The 21,763-nt window shown below is 35.3% G+C and overlaps 1 pseudogene; it reads left to right on the plus strand.

Moving 5' to 3' along the window:
- Positions 1 to 18,702: 18,702 nt before the first annotated feature.
- LOC133765259 (large ribosomal subunit protein uL4-like) lies at positions 18,703 to 20,541 on the plus strand (annotated as a pseudogene).
- The last annotated feature ends 1,222 nt before the right edge of the window (positions 20,542 to 21,763 follow it).

A 21,763-nucleotide genomic window follows, 5' to 3' on the forward strand; every position in this document is an offset into this window, starting at 1 on the left:
GGATAAAAAAAAAAAAAAAAAAAAAAGAGGGAGAGAAGATTTACCATGCCAAAATGTGTGTTTCACCTTTGGCACACCCTTAATCCTAAAGAACTGAGTAGAACTCCTGGCCACACCCATCACAAGCCTCTAGAGATTCACCAAAGCAGACAGTCCACTTAATCTAGAATCATAGTATAACAAGAAAAGCCACCACAGTTAGAAAAAAAAAAAAAAGAAGAAACCAAACAATATCTCTACAACGCCAACAACAAATGCAAAAACTGAGGAAATAAGAACAAGGAAGACATCTTGATGCTCCCAAATTAACATGACACTCCAATACAAAATTATGAAGATGATGAGAGAAGAAATGCAAGATGTGGAATTCAAAAAAATTATGATAAAAACATTTAGAAGTTATTAAAAACAAATGCATGAACTACAGAAATCCATACAGGACAGGACAGAAAATCTGTCTTGTGAAAATGAAATTTTAAGGAGGAATCAAAATGAAATGAGGAATTTAGTAGAACTTGAAATTAAGATATTGAAGAGAAACCGAAATGAAGAATTCAATAGAACAAATGAAAAACACATTTGAGAGTCTTAAAAACAGAATCAGTAAGGTAGAAAAGAGAATATCAGACTTAGAAGACAGAGCACAGGAAAGTAAACAGTAAAACAAAAGAAAAGAAGAGGAAATTAGAAATCTAAAAAATATTGTTGGGCATCTATAGGATACTATTAAAAATCCAACATTCAGGTTCTAGGAGTTCCTGAAAGCACGGAGAGACAGGATTAGAAAGCCTTTTTAGTGAGATACTAACAGAAAATTTCCCGGGTTTGGAGGACAGAGACAACCAAGTATAAGAAGCTCATAGAACCCCCAGTAAACATGACCAAAAGAAATCCTCACCATGACATGTTGTAATCAAACTCACCACAGTAAAATATAAAGAAAAGATTCTAAAATATGCAAGAGAGAAACATCAGATTACTCTCAGAAGATCTCCAATCAGACTCACAGCAGACTTCTCATAAGAAACCCTACAGCCTAGGAGGGAATGGCAAGATATAGACCAAGTACTAAGAGAAAAAAACTGCTAGCCCAGATTATTATATCCTGCAAAGCTCTCATTTGTGAATGAAGGTTAAATAAAGACCTTTCATAGCAAACAGAAATTGAAAGAATTTGTCACCACTCGTCCAGCCCTGCAAAATATGCTTAAAGACATGTCACACACAGAAACACAGAAACACGGCCGTTAATATGAAAGAAGGTAAAGGAAGAAAACCTCCCAGCAAAAGATCACAGGAAGTTCAAAGCATATATTAGAAATATCTTTGGGAAAATGGCAGGGCAAAGTTACTACTTAGCAATAGTCACATTGAATGTAAATGGCCTCAACTATCCAGTTAAAAGACACAGACTGGCTGAATGGATTAAGGAACAAAACCCATCTATTTGCTGCTTACAAGAAACACATCTTTCCAACAAAGATGTATGCAGACTGAAAGTGAAAGGTTGGAAAAGATATTCCATGCCAACAGAAACCAAAAAAAAAATTGCAGGTGTAGCCATATTAATATCAGACAAAATTAACTTTAACACAAAAACTGTTAAGAGAGTTAAAGAGGGGCACTATATAATGATTAAGGGATCAATTCAACAGGAAGATGTAATTATTATCAATGTATATGCACTTAATTAGAGAGCTCAAGTTTATTTAAAAGATATGTTAAGGGACTTAAAGGGAGACTTAGACTCCAATACAATAGTATTGGGGGACTTCAATACTCCACTCTCAGAAATAGATCAACCGGACAGAAGATCAACAAGGAAACAGCAGATTTAATCGAATCTATAGCCCAAATGGATCTAACAGAGATCTACAGAACTTTTCATCCTACAATTAAAGAATTTATATTCTTCTCAGCAGTACATGGACCCTACTCTAGGAATGACCACATACTGGGCCATAAAGCAAGTCTCAGCAAATTTAAAAGAATTAGAATCATACAATGCACCTTCTCAGACCACAGTGGAATGAAGCTGGAAATTAGCAACTCAGGAATCCCTAGAGCATATGTAAACACATGGAGACTGAACAACATGCTCCTGAATGAACTTTCTGGAAGTAAATGAGGATAACAGCACAACATATCAAAACTTATGGGATACAGCAAAAGTGGTGTTGAGAGGAAAGTTTATAGCAATAGGTGCCTACATCAAGAAATTGAAAAGGCACCAAATAAATGAGCTATCAATGCATCTCAAGGATCTAGAAAAACTGTAGCAAACCTGACCCAAATCTAGTAGGAGAAAAGAAATAATTAAAATCAGAGAAGAAATCAACAGAATTGAATCCAAAAAAAAACATTACAAAAAATCAACCAAACGAAGAGCTGGTTTTTTGGAAAAATAAACAAAATTGACACCCCATTGGCCTAACTAACTAAAAAAGAAAAGACTCAAATCAATAAAATCAGAGATGAAAAAGGGAATGTAACAACAGACACCACAGAAATAAAAAGAATCATCAGAAATTACTACAAGGACTTGTATGCCAGCAAACAGGGAAATCTATCAGAAATGGATAGACTGCTGGACACATGCAACCTACTTAAATTGAACCATAAAGAGTTAGAAAACTTAAACAGACTCATAACTGAGACAGAAATTGAAACAGTAATAAAGGCCCTCCCAACAAAGAAAAGCCCAGGACCGGATGGATTCACTGCTGAATTCTACCAGACATTTAAAGAAGAACTAACTCCGTTTCTCAAACTATTCAGAACAATCAAAAAAGAAGGAATCCTCCCAGATTCACAATTGATCATAATGATAGGTCTAAGAGTCAAAGGGATCACATAAACAAGATGATTGTGTGTTAATACTAACTGATAAAATTAAGAAGGAGTGAACGATCTAACATGGGAAGCAGGATACACAACAGACTCATAGAATGGCAGATGTCCTAAACAGCGGGTGGGAGGGAAGTTATGGGGGGAAGAATCCATGTATTCATGTATCATGTATCATGTATCCATGTATTCCAAAAGCTGTACTTTGGAAATTTATATTTATTAAATAAAATTTAAAAGAAATAGATGATACTTAGCAAAATGTGATGTCTTATTTCCACAAAGATCCTAAAATTTCTGGTATTCTAGGCATTAATATGCATAATTCAAATTTAAATATGTATAGATCAGTCAGTTAATTGAAAAATCACTTCGGATGTTTATTATACAATTTAAAAATGCATTTATATGGACTACATTTCTAAATGGTTAAAGGTGAAAATACAAAATGACTACTATGTTATTTTCCAATGCACATAGGTTTTTATGAAAAATAAAATATCACCATACATTTTGAATGTAGCCAAACTCATTACATTATATCTAACAAAATTGTGTTTAATATCACTATTTTTAGCTAAATGTTTTGAAAATTAGTAAACCTATTAACCATTTTAGTGCTACATAATTTATTTTTTCTCTATTTCTAACTATGATTATTAGTTTTATGATATCTTTTATGATTATAAAGTTAATGAGGTTTTATTACTAAAAAAGCATTAAGTGGGTGTTTTGGTACATTATATTAAGGTGTCACTTGAGATGCCTGCATTCCATAGTGTACATGCTTGCTTGAGTCCCGTGCTTCTGATCCAGTTCCTGCTAATGTGTCTGTTAAGACCATAAATAGATGATGGATCAAGTTCTTGGGACCCTGCAACTCACATAGGAACTCAATAGAGTTCCTGTCTCCTGGTTTTCACCTTGCTTGACTCTGATTATTGCTGGCATTTAGTGTGTGAATGACTGGATAGAAGATTTCTCTCTCCTTCATCTCTCTCTCTTTCCATTTTTCTCCATTATTCTTTCATTTTGCCTTCAGGTAAATTAAAATATAGAAACATTTTTTTTTCGTCTTTCAAAATGAGTTATATTGGCCAGCCATGGCTCACTAGGTTAATCCTCCACCTACGGCACCAGCATCGCAGTTTCTAGTCCTGGTCGGGGCGCCGGATTCTGTCCTGGTTGCTCCTTTTCCAGTCCAGCTCTCTGCGTGGCCCGGAAAGGCAGTGGAGGATGGCCCAGGTGTTTGGGCCCTGCAGCCGCATGGGAGACCAGGAGGAAGCACCTGGCTCCTGGCTTCGGATCAGCACAACACACTGGACATGGTGGCCATTTGGGGAGTGAACCAACGGAAGGAAGACCTTTCTCTCTGTCTCTCTCTCTCTCACTGTCTAACTCTGTCAAAAAATGAAAAAGAATACTACATCAATAGGATCACAAGTGGCTATATTGCCTAACCTCAACAACTGTTATGGTATTGATATAATTTTTCATCATTATATTTAAATCTGGATGAAGATTTAAAAGTCTATTCTTTTTATAACTATTAATCTATTTTTAAAGGGCATATAATTGCTAGAGGGAAATATAGGTGAAATGCTTCAAGATATTGGCATGGGCAAATATTTCTTGGATAACACCATAGATTCACAAAAAATAAAGGCAAAAATATACCAATGGGATTACATCAAGCTAAGAGAATTATGCACAGCAAAGGAAAAGACAACAAATTAAAGGGACAACAGCTAAAATGGGAGAAAATATTTGGAAACTGCACATCTGACAAAGGATTAACACAGAATATATAAAGAGCTCAACAAACTCTAAAACAACAAAATAAGCACTCAAGTTTAAAAATGTGCTAAGGATTTAAACAGGTATTTCTCAAAGGACGAAATTCCAATAGACACATGAGAAAATGCTCAGGATCACTAGCCCACAAGGAAATACAAATGAAACAAAAATTTAAAAAATAGCAAATACTGGTGAGGATGTGGAGGAAAATGTACCCTAACCTACTATTTGTGGGAATGTAAACTAGTACAACCATTATGGAAGACAATATGGAGGTTCCTAAGAAAACTGAACATCAAAATACCATATAAATCAGCAGTTTCACTATTGGGAATTTACCCAAAGGAAATTAAATCAGTATATGAGTTATTTGAACCCCAATGTTTATAGAATCTCAACTCACTATAGCTAAAATATGGAAACAACAAAGATGTCCATCAACTGATGACTGGACAAAAAAATTGTCAGTTATCTATCTATCTATCTATCTATTGATATATATAGATATACAGATATACATATATTGATATCTGTATATCTATATCTATGATGAAATATCTATTGATATCTATATATCTATATCTATGATGGAATACTACTCAGCTGTAGAAAGAATGAAATCCTCTCTTTCATATCAAAGTAGTTTAACTGAAGACCATTATTCCTCGAGAAATAACCCAGTCACAAAAAGAAAAATTCATATGCTTTCTCTGAATTGTGGTTACTAATATACAGAGTACAAAAATACAAGGTATATGAGCTAAATTGACATTTTGAGATTTTATTATTGTTAATAGCCCTTGGCTATATTCTTCAAAAGCAATGGTTTTGATACTCACTACTTGCTAAATTTTTTAGGGGAATGTTAGACTTGTGACTAAAAAGTAAATTGAAAGTATGTCATGGTGAAATTGGAGGAAAAATAAGAAAAGGAGGAGGAAGGAGGGTAGGAATGAAGGAGGGAGGGGAGTATCATTTTGTTGTTAAAACTACATATATGAAATACGTGAAATTTATTTCTGTTATATAGATAAAATATTTTTAAAAATTGTATAATTAAAGACTGATTTTGAACTAAGCATGCTAGGAGTAAAATATTGGTATTATCTACCCTCTACTCTCCAAAGTTTTCCAAATTCATGCCTAGTAAGTCATTCTGACTCTCTGCTTCCAATTGTTCAAGTAAAACATTGGCAATTCCAAGGAATTTCATATCTGCTGAAGAAGGTTAAAATGCATCTGCCTTACATAGAACAGCTTCAGTTTACATTTTATAGGTAGAGTAGCTTTAGGAAGAGTTTGCACAATGGTTTCCTCACTAATCTCCCTGCTTTCTTCTTTGCTTCCTTGTAATCTATTTTCACAAAGCTATCATAAGTGACATGGCAAATTGTTAAAGATGTTACTGTTTTTTCAATTTACAACCATTCGCCAGCTGCCAGTCAAAGAAAAAAGCAAAATCCTTACCACTTACTGTAAGCCCCCTGCAATCATATCCCCTATTAGGTCTCTATTCTCTGTCACATTGGCATCCTTACTGGAAAATTACAGGTATGTAGCTATCCCATGGCCTAATCTGGAGCTTCTACTTCCTGAAAATGTTATTCTCTGTAATGCTTGCAGCTCACTGTCTCATAACCATTCAAACAGAAACATTCAATGAAACCTTCACAACCACCCCGTTCAGAATCTAATAACTGTTACTAGCCATTCCGTCAGTTGCTACATTTTTCTTGCTTGCTTTCATTTTTAGCCATAGAACTTAACAACAGCCAGCAAACTGCCAATTATAATGTGTAATATAATTCATTGTCTTAATTGTAATACTAGAATTGTGTCTCCATCAAGCCTAGACATTACTATTATTTATTACTGGCTTTTACCCAAGCCCCTAGACATTTGAACAGCATAGAGTAAGTTGCTCTATAAAACTAGGTACAGACCAGCGCCGTGGCTCAATAGGCTAATCCTCCGCCTTGCGGTGCCGGCACACCGGGTTCTAGTCCCTGTCGGGGAGCGGAATCTGTCCCGGTTGCCCCTCTTCCAGGCCAGCTCTCTGCTGTGGCCAGGGAGTGCAGTGGAGGATGGCCCAAGTCCTTGGGCCCTGCACCCCATGGTGGACCAGGAGAAGCACCTGGCTCCTGCCATCGGATCAGTGCAGTGCGCCAGCCGCAGCGCGCCTACCGTGGCGGCCATTGGAGGGTGAACCAATGGCAAAAAGGAAGACCTTTCTCTCTGTCTCTATCTCTCACTGTCCACTCTGCCTGTCAAAAAAACAAACAAACAAACAAACAAAAAAAACTAGGTAGAAATAATGAAAAACCATTCTTAACAATATTTTACAATGAGCATGTGTTCATCTTATGAACAAACTATAATTTATTTAAAAAATCTCCATAAGCTGTATACTGGAAATTTATATTCATTAAATAAAAGTTAAAAAAAAATCTCCAAATTTTCAGTTTTTAAAGACCATCATTTCTAGAAAAATACTGTATGTATATAAATTTATATGAGTGGACTTCAGAAAATTTATAGAAAAATTGTATTAAAAGATGAGCAGTTTAGAATTGGGTGTTTGACTTAACAGTTAAGACATTAACTAAGATGTCTACATCTCATGTTACAGTGTGTGGGTTCTATATCCACCTAGAGTTCCTGATTTTGGCTTCCTTCCAAAACAATCTAGGAGGAAGCAGTGATGGTCAAAGTAATTGGGTTACCGCCATCTACATGGGAGATCTCAACTGATTTGCAATTTTGGATATGGGCTCAGCCAAGCCTAGAATCTCTGCACTTCTATATTTATATCTATATCTATATCTATATCTATATCTATATCTATATCTACATGTACATCTATATCTATCTTCGATATAGATATCATATGTACATATATACGTATATATACATACATGTGTGTATATATGTATATATCTAATATATATCAAATTATATACATTTATATTAAACATTATGTTGCAAAAAATTCTGAAATTAATGCACAGTGATTCATGATATGCATTTTTCATGAATCTGCTGAGGACCTATCACATGTAAAGGTATATATGACCATGCCATTCATGTATACATACAAGCCCTTATCTAAAATTTATAAGTGACGTTGTTTCTTTATGTACGAAGTATGATTTTAAAGCTGGTATTCTGGATGTTCACAAAATTTCAGTACAAAGAATTGGTACTCCTATTATCAAATTGAATAGCTCATTATAATTATAACAAAATACCTCTTTCCCATTTCACGTTTTAATGAACTGTCCAAATCTGTAGAATAGTAGGGGTAGCGGTTGTAATGCTGATTTTTATTTTTGCTTAAATGTTTTCAGAAGATTCCTAATCCTCAATATTTAAGGCTAACATATATGTATTGAGCCACTGTAGCATGTATATGTCAACCTGGAACTAGCACATACAGAACATCACTGTACTTATATTTATGTGTCTATGTGACATGCAATGCCAATAAACAAAACTTTTTCATTGTTTTTACTCTGCATTAGTAGCCTAGAACTAGAAATGATTTTGTCGCATGTCTTGCTGTAATAAACCTTTTCCATTTCAGACTTAAGTGTGCCATCCTTCTTTTTTCTTTTTTCTTTTTTTTTTTTTTTGTTTTAATTTGACAGGTAGTGTTAGATGGTGAGAGAGAGAGAGAGAGAGAGAGGTCTTCCTTCTGTTGGTTCACCCCCAATGGCCACTCCAGCCGGTGCACTAGGCCGATCCACAGCCAGGAGCCAGGTGCTTCCTCCTGTTCTCCCATGCAGGTGCAGGGCTCAAGCACTTGGACCATCCTCCACTGCCTTTCCAGGCCACAGCAGAGAGCTGGACTGGAAGAGGACCAACCAGGACTAGAACCCAGCGCCCATATGGGATGTCGGCGCCACAGGTGGAAGATTAACCAAGTGAGCAACAGCGCTGGCCCCTGCCATCCTTCTTATGAATCACCAAAGTTAGGGAGGCCTCGAGAACTATGCATTTATATCTGAAGTGGGGTCTTAGCACTGATGCATTTTATTGCAAGATTAGTAAAATTAAATGTAAAAAATTGCTGTTTATTTCACTAATACATTTTAATACTATTTATAAGTAAATTTGGATGGTTATAATATTGTTATGAACCAATGCTTTTTTATTTTTACTTACAAAGGGTAATCAACTCTATTATGGAGTTGTGGCAGAATTCCATGTGACAAGAATATATTTTTCCAACTTTACATGTCCATTATTAAACTTTGAAACAATCTGAGAAGTTTATGATTTTTCCTTCCCACTGTAAATTATCCTTGCCACTAATAAAATGTGTATTAATAAAATATTTGGAAGACAAACTAAAATTGTGAAATATTTAATAGTGCTATTCTGAATTAAGTTAAACCTTCCCCCATCATTTCATACTGTAAAATTATATTTAAATATTTAATAGATACTTATAAATATATTCACAAGTAAATAAATTTTAATAATATATGCATCTTATCATACAGATATTCTATGTGGTTTTTAAGTTGTTTGACCCTTATAAGATTGTCAAACCTATTTCCACATGCATAAATGAGATAATAGGAGTATTTAATCTTTAAGGGTCCTTTTTATTCTAAAATTATATGTTTCTATTTCACTGTGTTTCATACCTTGAGTATACCTTGAGAAATTAAATTGAAACTACAGCTGAAGTTACTTTGCTATTGACTTATTATTTAAGGACAATGGAAAGTGGAAATAAGGCAGTCAAAACAGTGTTTTTGTGACAGATTATAAATTCTCTAGTTTATGATCATTTGAAGTTTTATTTTTTAAGTCCTTTTCATTTTAACTTATAAATGGTTATGGATAAATTTTTACACTGCTTTACTCTTGCATGATATATTAAATCATTTCTCTACTCCAGATAGAATTTCAATTATTATAAACGTATATGTTTTAGGGAAATGTGGTACCCATTGTCTAGCCCTAATTGAGAAATAATTTTTTAAGAGTGACCAAAATAAGTGAAAATTTATGATCTTTGGTAAACCTGAATTATTTTATCTTTGAAAAGTCTTTAGCAGCTTATAAAATTTTAAGTCAATGTAACTGATAACAATCAAATGTGACTTTTCTCTAAGTCATTTATTTTCTAAGAGCATTATAGTAACATAATGATTAGATTTTAGCTATAGTTACAATTTATGTCTCTTTTGTAGTATATCTCATTATTAACATTATTGATACTCTTATTGAACTGCGTATACCTTTCCAATTTGATAGAACAATTGTAAATAACCTTTTTTTATAATGAAAGTTGAAAACGACCTAGTAACTTCTTTGTAATAGAGAATACTAATTGCCCTTATTATGCATTCTCCTTTATTCTCTTCAGTAATTGAATCCTAAGGACATATGACCAGAGGCAGAAAATTGCATCCAGGGAGTCATTTCAATTCAGTGTAGTATGAATATCCTGGGCATCAATTTCAGTTACTCTCCATCATGACAAACATGATTTTTTTTCTTAAACTTCTGTCCAAACTGTAGGGCAGATGTGTTGCTGAGGTCCCTTCAACTCAGAATGAAACCTTATGATGGGGTTTTGAGAGAAAAAAGATGGAAGTCCCATGGGGTCTGGAATGAACTCATGAAAAAGTCCATCAACTTCATCTCTCTTGATTGTTGCAATGATACACAACATAATAATCGTTCTTGAGTAAGAATTATTGACAATTATATCAAACATGGGGCAGATATTTTGTTCCTCCAAGGGATACAGCAAAAATTGCTGGAATATCTAATTTCCTGTCTGAGAAAGCTAGCAAAATGTTTTTTCTAAAGATGTAAATTCATGCCTCTTTTCCCTTAATTTGTTGTGATATTTTAAATTTATTTTATGTGCTAAGACCACCAGAGCTTTTAATGACTCAATTAGTGAAGAGTATCAATTGTTTATAAACATATATGTCCCCAAAGAGAGAAAGAAATGCCACACAACCAAATTCCAAGAACAATTATGCAAGATTATTCTAAAATCTGTAGCTTTCCACCCCTCTAATTTATAATAATTAGCAAAATTCATTTTGGTCACGCTAATTGCTTAAACATGGTTTTCATTCAAGGTATCATTGATGATAAGGACATCCACAAAACAATACAATTATTTTGAAAATTAAATGTAAGTTTAAAATTATGCTTGGTTTATTTTATATGATTTTCTTTTCTATATCAAAAATGGGTAGATAGTTTTAAGGGACTTTACATATATCTTTTTTACCTAAAAGTTACAGACATCTGGGAGGAAATGTAAAGGTATTCTTTCACTTAATTGGGATATTAATCAACCTTAGAAGAATATGTAACTTTTCCAAAGAGTATGTGTCCAGAGATGCAATTTTAAAATATTTTACTGTATTTCATTTAGATTTATTTACTTGAAATTCAGAGTAACAGAGACACAGGGCCAGGTCTGAGCCAGGCCAAAGCAGGAGCCAGGAGTTTCACCTAGATCTCTCACATGGGTGGCAGCAGAACAAGCACTTGGGTCATCCTCTCCCAGACTCTTAGTAGGAAGCTGTATATGAAGTAGAGCAACTGGGACATGAGTTATTGTCCATGTGGGATGCTGGTATTGCAGACAGCACCCTTACTGTCTACACCACAATGCTGGCCCCAGATGCAGTTTGAAGATAATATCTCTAACAAATATGTAGGATCTGAGTTCATGAGTTAGCTTGCCTAAGTTTCATAGATTCTGGCTCCTTGTTCTGAGACGAAGGACCCTTATTACTTTAATCACAGCACATAATTTTATGGGCCTCATGTTTGTATTTGTCCAATAGAGATGACACCAAGAATCACTAATAGGTACTATCCACACAGTTTTAGTTACAGCTGGAAAATTCTAAATAAGCATGAGCAACTCAAATCTTTAAATAACGGGCACTAAGCAAATCAGTTTCATGTTCTCTATGGAGGAAGACAGTAACTTTATTATACTGGAAAATGAGTAAATCTGTTACTGGATCGATAAATAAATACTAGTTCAATCTTTCAAGGCTGTCCACTATACAATAGAAAGACAATACAGAACAAGAGTGAGACTAATACCTAACTACTTGCAAGATATACACAAATATGAAAGATCAATTGAGGATTATCGTTCAACAAATATATTTTTAGGTTCTCAGCTTGCTCTTTCAAAATGAGAGGCATGAGCAAGCACTTTAACCCACCTTTATGCCATTCCTTCTTCTTAGGATACTTTTTCATAATCATCGCTGCCTGCATTACAAAATAAAACACCGTTCTCACCTATACAAAATGTTTTGTGGTCTTAAAACCCCTCTGAACTAAAGCAAGACCATCACAGGAGACACATATTTATAAGTTGTTAACAAAATTTTACTGGGGGTAGTAAATCGTATGCTCAATTCTCCTTTTTCCTGTCACTATAATAGTCACTAAAATAGGTTTATTTTTTATGTTTGCTAATTAATTTCTATTCCAATTTGATAAATTAATACATTTTAATGTATAAATTTTATAACAACATTTAATCTATAAAATAAATCTGATAGCCAAATTTATTAAGAACATACAGAATTTATACATATAGATTACTTAATCTTCATAAGAACATTGAAAGATGCTTGCTACTATTCAGCACATTTAAGACGAGGAAACTGAAGGACAAAACTCAGTGATTTCCTTAAGACTTCAGAGCTAGTATGTGGAAGAGAAGATTGGTCAATTAGCTATCCTCCTCTTCCTGAAATATAAGCTTCTGAGTATGTAACTTGCCAGTGTATGTGAATAAGAATATGCATGTTATCTAATTATATTATTCAGAGTATATTGGAAGCACTAAAATGATTTAGTACATTTATATCAAAATGAGAGGATAAGAGGATAAAGGGATATACACAGGCATATCCTAAGGAACACCTTTCCAATAATTGTTTTTCTACTTTACTTTTTGTTCAAAACTTATATATATGTTAATATAATAATGTGACCAAGATTTATATAAGAAATGCTCATATACTTTTCATGATAGTAGGAATGAAATCACAGTGCAAATAAAGTAAGAGGAATTCCTCTTTGTGCATTCTGTTTTCCTTTTTCTTTTTGTATTCTATATTACCTACCATATATCAGAGAAAAAATATGATATTGTTCTTTTTGGGGCTGGCTTATTTCACTAAGGATTATGGTTTCCAGATGCATCCATTTTGTTGCAAAAGATATTTTGTTTTATTTTATGGTGTAATAGTATTAAATTGTGTATACATATCACATTTTTTTAGCCAGTCATCAGTTGATGAACATCTAGGTTTATCCATATCTTAAGTAATGTGAATTGAGTTGCCATAAACATGAGAGTACAAATGTCCTTTTTATATGCTGATTTTGCATCCTTTGGGTAAATGCCCAAGAGTGTGGTGGCTGGGTCATATGGTAGATATATTTATAGATGTCTCAGAAATCTCCAAACTTTCTTCCATAATGGCTGCATTAGCTTACTTTCCCACCAAAAGTATTAGGACCTTTCCTTCTACATTTGCACCAGCATTTATTAATATTTTTAAACATTTGTGATCTTTCTTTGTTGAACATTATGGTTAGTGGTACACTATACCTGTGATTATAAATTATATTGAAAGTATGTCACTGCAAAAATTAAAAGAAAGATAAAGAAATGAAAGAGGGGGATTGAGAGAGGAATGGAGGTGTGATTATCTTCTTAGAATTGTTATCTATGAAATACATGAAATTTGTCCTCTGTGTATTAATATTTTTTTAAAAAGATGAAAAGAGAATTTCTTCCAGGAGAATTAGATCTTAAATAATTTCTGTCACTCCCAAGGTACCATACTTCACAGATGATAGAGGAGTAATTACTCCTGTCATCTTGTTCTTATTCCACTATTGTAAATTGTACATCTGGCAAATAATAAGTTTTCTGAGTTTAGAATTCACTGAAAAATGAGGAACTTATCTGCATATGATTATGAAGGCTATGCATGACCAGATATAGTGCATTTTGTGTTAGATGCAAGACCTTGGGAAAATTATGTTATTTTCTTTTTGAAAAGAGAACTGGAAGTGTTCTTTTTTTTTCATTTTTTTCTTTTTTTTTATTAAACTTTTATTTAATGAATATACATTTCCAAAGTATAGCTTATGGGTTACAATGGCTTCCCCCCTCCCATAACTTCCCTCCCGCCCGCAACCCTCCCCTTTCCCGCTCCCTTTCCCCTTCCATTCATGTAAAGATTCATTTTCAATTCTCTTTGTATACAGAAGATCAGTTTAGTATATATTAGGTAAAGATTTCAACATTTTGCCCATATAGCAACATAAAGTGAAAAAACTACCATTGGATTACTAATTATAGCATTAAATAGCAATGTACAGCACATTAAAGACAGAGATCCTACATAATTTTTTTTCAAATTAATTAATTTTCTATGCCATTTCCATTTTAACACCAGGTTGTTTTTTTTCATTTCCAATTCTCTTTATATACAGAAGATCACTTCAGTATGTAATTAGTAAAGACCTCATCAGTTTGTGCCCACACAGAAACGCAAAGTATAAAAATACTGTTTCAGTACTAGTTGTAGCATCACTTGGCTTTAGACGACACATTAGGGACAGATCGCACATGGGATGTAAGTACACAGTGACTCCTGTTGCTGATTTAACAATTTGACACTCCTGTTCATGGCGTCAGTAATCTCCCTAGGCTCTAGTCATGAGTTGCCAGGGCTATGGAAGCCTTTAGAGTTCGCTGACTTTGATCTTATTCCGATAGGGTTATAGTCAAAGTGGAAGTTCTCTCCTCCCTTTGGAGAAGGGTACCTCCTTCTTTGATGGCCCCATTCTTTCCACTGGGATCTCACTCACAGAGATCATTCATTTAGGTCTTTTTTTTTTTTTCCATGATATCTTGGCTTTCCATGCCTGCTATACTCTCATGGGCTCTTCCGCCAGATCCGAATGCCTTGAGGGCTGATTCTGAGGCCAGAGTGTTGTTTAGGACATCTGCCATTCTATGAGTCTGCTGTGTATCCCAATTCCCATGTTGGATCTTTCTCTCCCTTTTTGATTCTATCAGTTAGTATTAGCAGATACTTGTCTTGTTTGTGTGATCTCTTTGACTCTTAGAGCTATCAGAGCTATCAATTGTGAGCTGAAATTGATCACTTGGACTAGTGCGATGGCATTGGTACATGCCATCTTGATGGGATTGTGTTGGAGAACTAGAAGTGTTCTATAATGCATATTAAAACATCTATGTCAGCAACATATGACTGACTTTGATAGCTATTGTTGAGATTTTGGCCATTATTTTTCTCTTTTGGAAAATTTGGAAATGCTATGTCTGTAGCATTAAGTACAGGTAAGTTGGGACCACTTACCTAGTAAATAAAACATAAGTGAAAATTGTGTTTGTCAATTTTAGGCTGGACTGTAAGTATCCTATACAATCCTCTTGCATTTGTCTCTTCTGTTATTCATTAATACAGATGATCTAACTGAATCTCTAAGGAATTCCAGAAAGTACAGTCCTCCATCAGACTTCAATGTGAATGAAAAGAAAAAAAAAAAAAAGTGTTGTCATTGAAACATGCAATTTGTTTAATTGAGGAACGAATATTAATTGCCCTAATATAGTAAGACTCTAGTGATGATTCTGCAGTAACTACTTTTGAAATGTAAGAGACCATAATAAAATACATATATAAAATGATAAAATTTAAGTTTGCTTAAATTTCATTTTGCTGGTGGATTCACATGTTGGGAAATAACCTTTATACACTGTTCAACTACTCCTAGTCTTTGGTTTTCCTGGATCATAAAAATATAAATAGAATTGAAGTGACTATTGCTTTCTGGAAATAGAGTCACAATTTTCCTTATGGCATTCTCCTTTTCTTTGACTGCATCAATGTTCAATGTTCTGACTATCTCATGCATCTTGGTATAAGGAAGACAAATGGCCTATCAGTAGAGCTTTTACAACATGATGAATTTGTGAAGTGTCAAAGATCCAAATGAGTTTAGTTGTCCATTAATATCTAAAAGTTGTGTGTTATCCTCCTGCTTATTTTTCTGATATAATCGAACTGCTATAAAGAGATAGTAATTGCTTGGATATGTTGTGTGTTTTTTATTGGGTAATGATAGACAAGTCCAAAACAATATCCTGAGGGATGAGAGCCAGTGGTAGAAGAACTCATGCAAATGGTCTGCTTGGAGTTCCGTTGATGCTGCTACAGCAACATCAGAGTGTAACCTCATTTTTTCCATGAACACAGCCTTTTTATACGCAGTCATATATCTCTGATGATGATTCTGATATGACAGAAATATGTGGAGGGGTCACCGTGAAGGCCATAAACAGATTGCTCAAGTGTGAATAACCTTCACTTGCCTGCCAAGTATTAACCTGGGAAAATAGGCTTTTATATTTGTTGCTGATTTCAGCAAATTAAACACAATGGACATTTTTCCATATAGATCTGAATAAATATCTATGACAAGAAATTACCCATCAGAAAAGTTCCTGGGAGACAGCTGTTTGATGACTCAACTGTTCGAGTTCCTGTCACCCTGTGAGAGACCTGGATTGAGTTCCAGGCTCTTGGCTTTAGCCCGTCCCAGCCCTTGCTGTTGCAAGTGTTTGGCAGATGAAACAGTAGGGAGAAGAACTTCTCTCTTTCTTTATCGTGCTCTTGCTCTCTCACTGTCTCTCTCTCCTCTCTTTCCCTCATTTTGCCTTTCACATTCTGCCTTTCAAATAATGAGTATCCTATTCACTTATTACTCAGAACTGAGTGTATTTTATAAAGCCTAGCTACTATTTTGGCCATTACATAAAGGTCTCTTCATTATATTTTGTAATCTTTCCCCTAAATATTTGGATATATAACTGTAACCCCTTATCACATTTTGGAAACAAAAAATAACAACAACGTAAGATGTTCTTGTAATTATTTGTCATCTGTGGCCTAAAAATTTTTTACTGCAATAGTTGATACTTAAAATTGGTGTAGTCATCTATGGAGTATAAAACATATGAAGCTCTACAAATCATGTGTTATATATCGTTAACAAATAAACTCAATCATTTTCATCTAGAAATGTTAGATTCATTATATATTTTTACCTGTGTGTTGATAAGGAAAATATTTTTATTTTCTAAAGGACAACACAACTTATTAAATGAATATATGATGTTTCCTTTGATACCTTCTTAGGCACACTTATGTGATTCTACCTAAGTCACAACAGATTTTCTCCTATCCAACTATCATGCCTAAATGAATTACCAGAAAACATGAATAATGTGCTACACTAGAGTTTTGTCACATCAGCTGAAAATATGAGACATAATTAAAAATAAACAGACTCTATCTTTAAATTCTACAAAGCCACAAGCATTTAAATTATAACTTTGCTACAGAGCAGTAACCTATTTGCCTATTAATTATATCCCATAAAAGCAATATACCTTCACTAATTAATTATACTTGAAGTTACAACTATGACTTAATTAAATGAGCCATTTCTAATAATGAAACCTTAAAATAATTGGAATCTTCTGTCTAGAGGTACTAACAATTATTGTCATTAGGAAAGAAATCACACATATTCACTCTAAGCAAAATTCACTCTAAGCAAAATGATTCATGAATGACCTTGAACTTGAGATTTCTGAGGGCAGTGGTTTTCAAACCTCTTCGCAAAGGGATGGGTACCAATTATTTTAGATTGTGTGAGCAATATAATCACTGTTATAGCTACTAAAATCTGATGGATAGATCATGCAAAATATGTAAGAAAAATGATGGCACTGTTTTCCAAAAACTTTATCTACCAAAACAAATCCTGGTCTTGATTTGTTTTGTGGTGTGTAACATGGGATCAAATTATTGTACTCAATTTTATTACATTTGTATATTACTGGTGCTGTCATCAAGTTCCGGTCTTTCCCATCCTGGCACCTTATTGATTAAGTTTTACAATGCTATTATAAATTATCTGTATTTAGCACACATATCCCTTTCTTATAATTTCCTTCTTTGAACAATTAAGGTTTAATTTATGATTTAGTCACTAAAGAAATGTATGGAAGTTTGTTGTGTATATATGCAACATCAAAAATACACAATATGACCCAACAAAAGTTAAAGAAGGGATTTAGTACATAAGTAATAGGATGTAAGGGTTGCTTCCTTAATGCGCCAGTTTTAGTCTTTTAGAACAGAAATTGTGGAAGTACGTAACACATTTTCAACTTCCTGTTTGATACATTGATGGCTTTTTACTAAGCATTATATGCCTACTTTCTTTCAATGCCTTCTAACTATAGTATTCAACTTAAATCATTGAGAATTTCCTATATTGCCCTATCCATTTAAACTCATCTCAGCCCTTGCATATTCACTCACTGTCAATATTTCTTGGCAGAAAGATAATTAGGATCGATCCAGGAAGCACCGTGAAATAATTATGTAATCCATAATTTCTATTCAACACCCAATCCAAACTTTCTTCCTTACATGTTTATTATAATCAAAACTCTCTCCTGCATCATTTTAATTTGTATCTCTTCAATTTCTACTGTCATGTGAATATGTTTTCATATACCACATTAAAAAGACTTGTATTCCCCTCATCTTACAAACCCCACAAATACAGAACACCAGTTTTCTTCTTCAGAGAAAACTTTCTCAAAATTTCTCAGAAAAGTGTTATGCTTTATCAGAAAGAGGACAAGTATGGTAGGGTGAATGATGGCCCCGAAAGATATCTAGTCCCTAGTTCTGACAACCTGTAAATCTTACTTACATGGAAAAGAGAACCACAGATGTTATTAAGTTAAGAGGCTTGAGAGGCAAGATTACCATGGATTAACTTGGTGGGCTCTGAAGGTAATCTTAAGTGTATTTATGAGAGTGCAGTAAAGGAGATTTGAGATTAAATGCAAAAGATTATATAATAATGGAAGCAGAGAGAAATATGGAAATGGTATACTATTAGCTTTGAAGATGAAAAATGGTAACCCAAAAAAGTAGTTCCCGAAGCCATATTTCTAGAATATTTCTTCTCTGGAATCTTTGGAGCAAGAATGTGTTTGTTCATACCTTCAGTGAGATTGATTATGAATTTGTGACCTCCGAATGGGTGAGAGAATGAATTTGTGTTACTTTAAGCTACCCAGTTTGTGGCAATGCCTTACCGCAGCCTTAGGGAATTAGCACAGCCTCTTTTCTTGTTCTCAGATTTAGAGGAAAATGTTTTAACATTTCCATAACGTCATAAAATGTATGTCACGGAATTTCACAAGATGTGATCTATCACGTTAAGAAATGCTTTTTAAATCCTAGTTAGGTGCCAGGTTGAGAGTAGCCTGGTTCTCATCTCCTGCACCATGGTGTGTACTCATCCAATATACTGGTGTCTCAGAAGAGTCATCATCTGGCAGAAGTCATTTTTCCTGCTGTTTTAAAGGCTCCCATTCGAACAGATATTGTTCATCCACACCAACCTGTGCAAAAACGACAGGCAGTCCTGTGCTGTCAGAATTAGCAGGCCACCAGACCAATGCAGAGTCCTGGGATTGCAGGCCGAGCTGTAACTCAGATTTCCACAGTGCGAGGTGTTGGGACTCATCGATCCAGCCAGATTGCTTTTGGGAATATGTGCCGAAGAGGTCTCATGTTTGCACCAAAACAAACCTGGCTCCTTTGACACCATAGAGAGAACATGTCCCCAAAGCCATACACCATCTGCTCTGCCCTGGCTGCGGGAACCTTGCCAACGCTGTTCATATCTATAGGTCATTGTATTGGTGGTTGAAGATAAAGTTGAAGGCTATAAGAAGACCAAGGAGTCTGTTTTGTCTCTTAAGAAACTTAAGGCTTGGAACTATATTGCACAGTTTAAGCCTCTCAGCAAATGAGGGCTGGCAAGCGGAAAATGAGAAACCATGGTAGGATCCTGTGCAGGGGATCCTGCAACATGTAGAATGAGGCCAATGGGCCGGCACTGAGTCTCAATAGGCTAATACTCCGCCTGCAGCGCCGGCACCCAGGGTTCTAGTCCCGGTCAGGGTGCCAGATTCTATTCCAGTTGCCCCTCTTCCAGTCTAGACCTCTGCTGTGGCCCGGGAGTGCAGTGGAGGATGGCCCAAGTGCTTGGGCCCTGCACCCCATGGGAGACCAGGAGAAGCACCTGGCTCCTGGCTTCAGATCAGTGCGATGCGCAGGCCTCAGCGGCCATTGGTGGGTGAACCAACGTTAAAAGGAAGACCTTTCTCTCTGTCTCTCTCTCTCACTGTCCACTCTGCCTGTCAAAAATAAATAAATAAATAAAATAAAATAAAATAAAATAAAATAGAATAGAATGAGGCCAATGGCATCATCAAGAAACATCCCTGGAATCATTCCTTGAAATGCACAAACTACATCTTAAAGCTTGTTCCTGATGGACATGCAGGCAAGTTCTGTGTTTGGACTGGAGGTGCTTTCCAGAACTTAGGTGAATTGTCCAGCACTTTTCATAAATGTGCTCTCTCAAGAGCAACTACAACCTTCCCACAAACAAGATGTTCAACACAGATCTTAGTAGAATCTTGAAAAGCCCAGAGATCTAAGATCCCTCTGAGCACCATGCAAGAAGATTCACTGCAGAGTCCTGAAAAAGAACCCGCTGAAGAATTTGAGAATCACATGGATGTGGAATCCGTAGGCAAAGACCATGCAGGAGAATGACACTCTTCGCCAAGCTGAAAATCTCAAACTCTGGGTGGGGAGGGTGCAGCAGTACCAACAGCCAAATCAGACCAGCAGGAGACAGAAAGCCTATGATGGTGAAGTAAAGAAAGAAGCCTAGGGCTGTTGGTGTGAAGATGCAAAAGAAACCTGTGCTAAGGTTAAAGGCTGCCACTGCTAAGAAGCCAGCCAAGAAGAAACCTGTCCCTGAAGAGAACAAAACTGTTGTGTAAACTCTCAGATTTGTTTATTCCAGAAATTCAAATCATTTTGGACAAAATAAGGATAGAGGTTCAATCAAAGAGATGAGAAAAAAATCCTAGCTTCAGAAGAATATGTGATTATGTCATGAAAAATGAATGATTTTTTTGAAATTTATCTTCTGTCACTCTATCTGTAAAGACACAGATCTTGGGGCTTACTCTTTGTTGCAACAGGTTAAGTCACAACCTCTGATGCTAGCATCTTACTTGACCACTGGTTCCAGTTCAGGCTACTCCACTTCCACCTCCCTTCTAAAGCTCCTGGGAAAGCAGAGGAAGATGACTCATGGGTTGGATTCCTGCCACACATGGGAGACTCTGATGGACAGTCAGGCTCCTGGCTTCTTCCTGACTAAGCACTGGCTCTTGAAGCAATTTGAGGAGTGAACAGTGGATGAAAAATATCTTTATCTCCCTCTGATCATCACTCTGTCACTCAGCCTTTCAAATAAATATATCTTTTAAAAATACACTGATCATATAGATTGGCAAATGTTGAAACCATATGATTTTCCCATTTAATATAAGAAGGTGGTGATTACTGCACATTTTAATTGGATCTCAGTGATAGATTAGATACATCATTATCCTTCACTGTGATATACTTTCATTCCATAACTATTGATGATCAACTTTGATAGGTATAAGTCAAGTAACAGCTTTTACAGTGTACCTAGAATGTGTCCCCCACATGAAAGCTAAAACCTGGACAATAACTAACCTCCCCCCCCATCTTCTATAACTGACAGTGTTTCAACAGAACCCTGTTTCTTCTATAAACCATCAGCTGCTGCCAAGGTCAGCTCTTCAAACTCCCATTTACTGGTTTCTTTGTGGCTTCTTGAAGTCTTGCCTTGTATATGCATGTCTTTAATTTAAAGAGCATTTGTTTTCTATGTGATTATTTCTATTTATTTGAAAGGCAGAGATACAGTAATAGAGACAGAAACAGAGAGAGGGATAGATCCCTCATCTGCTGATTCACTCCCCAAATATCTTTAACACCGAGACTCCATCTGGGTCTTCCATGTGGGTGGCAGGGACTCAAGTATCTGAGCCACCACTACTGCCTCCTAGGGT

Source organism: Lepus europaeus, chromosome 8, assembly GCF_033115175.1.
Source record: "Lepus europaeus isolate LE1 chromosome 8, mLepTim1.pri, whole genome shotgun sequence".
Lineage (NCBI taxonomy): Eukaryota > Metazoa > Chordata > Mammalia > Lagomorpha > Leporidae > Lepus > Lepus europaeus.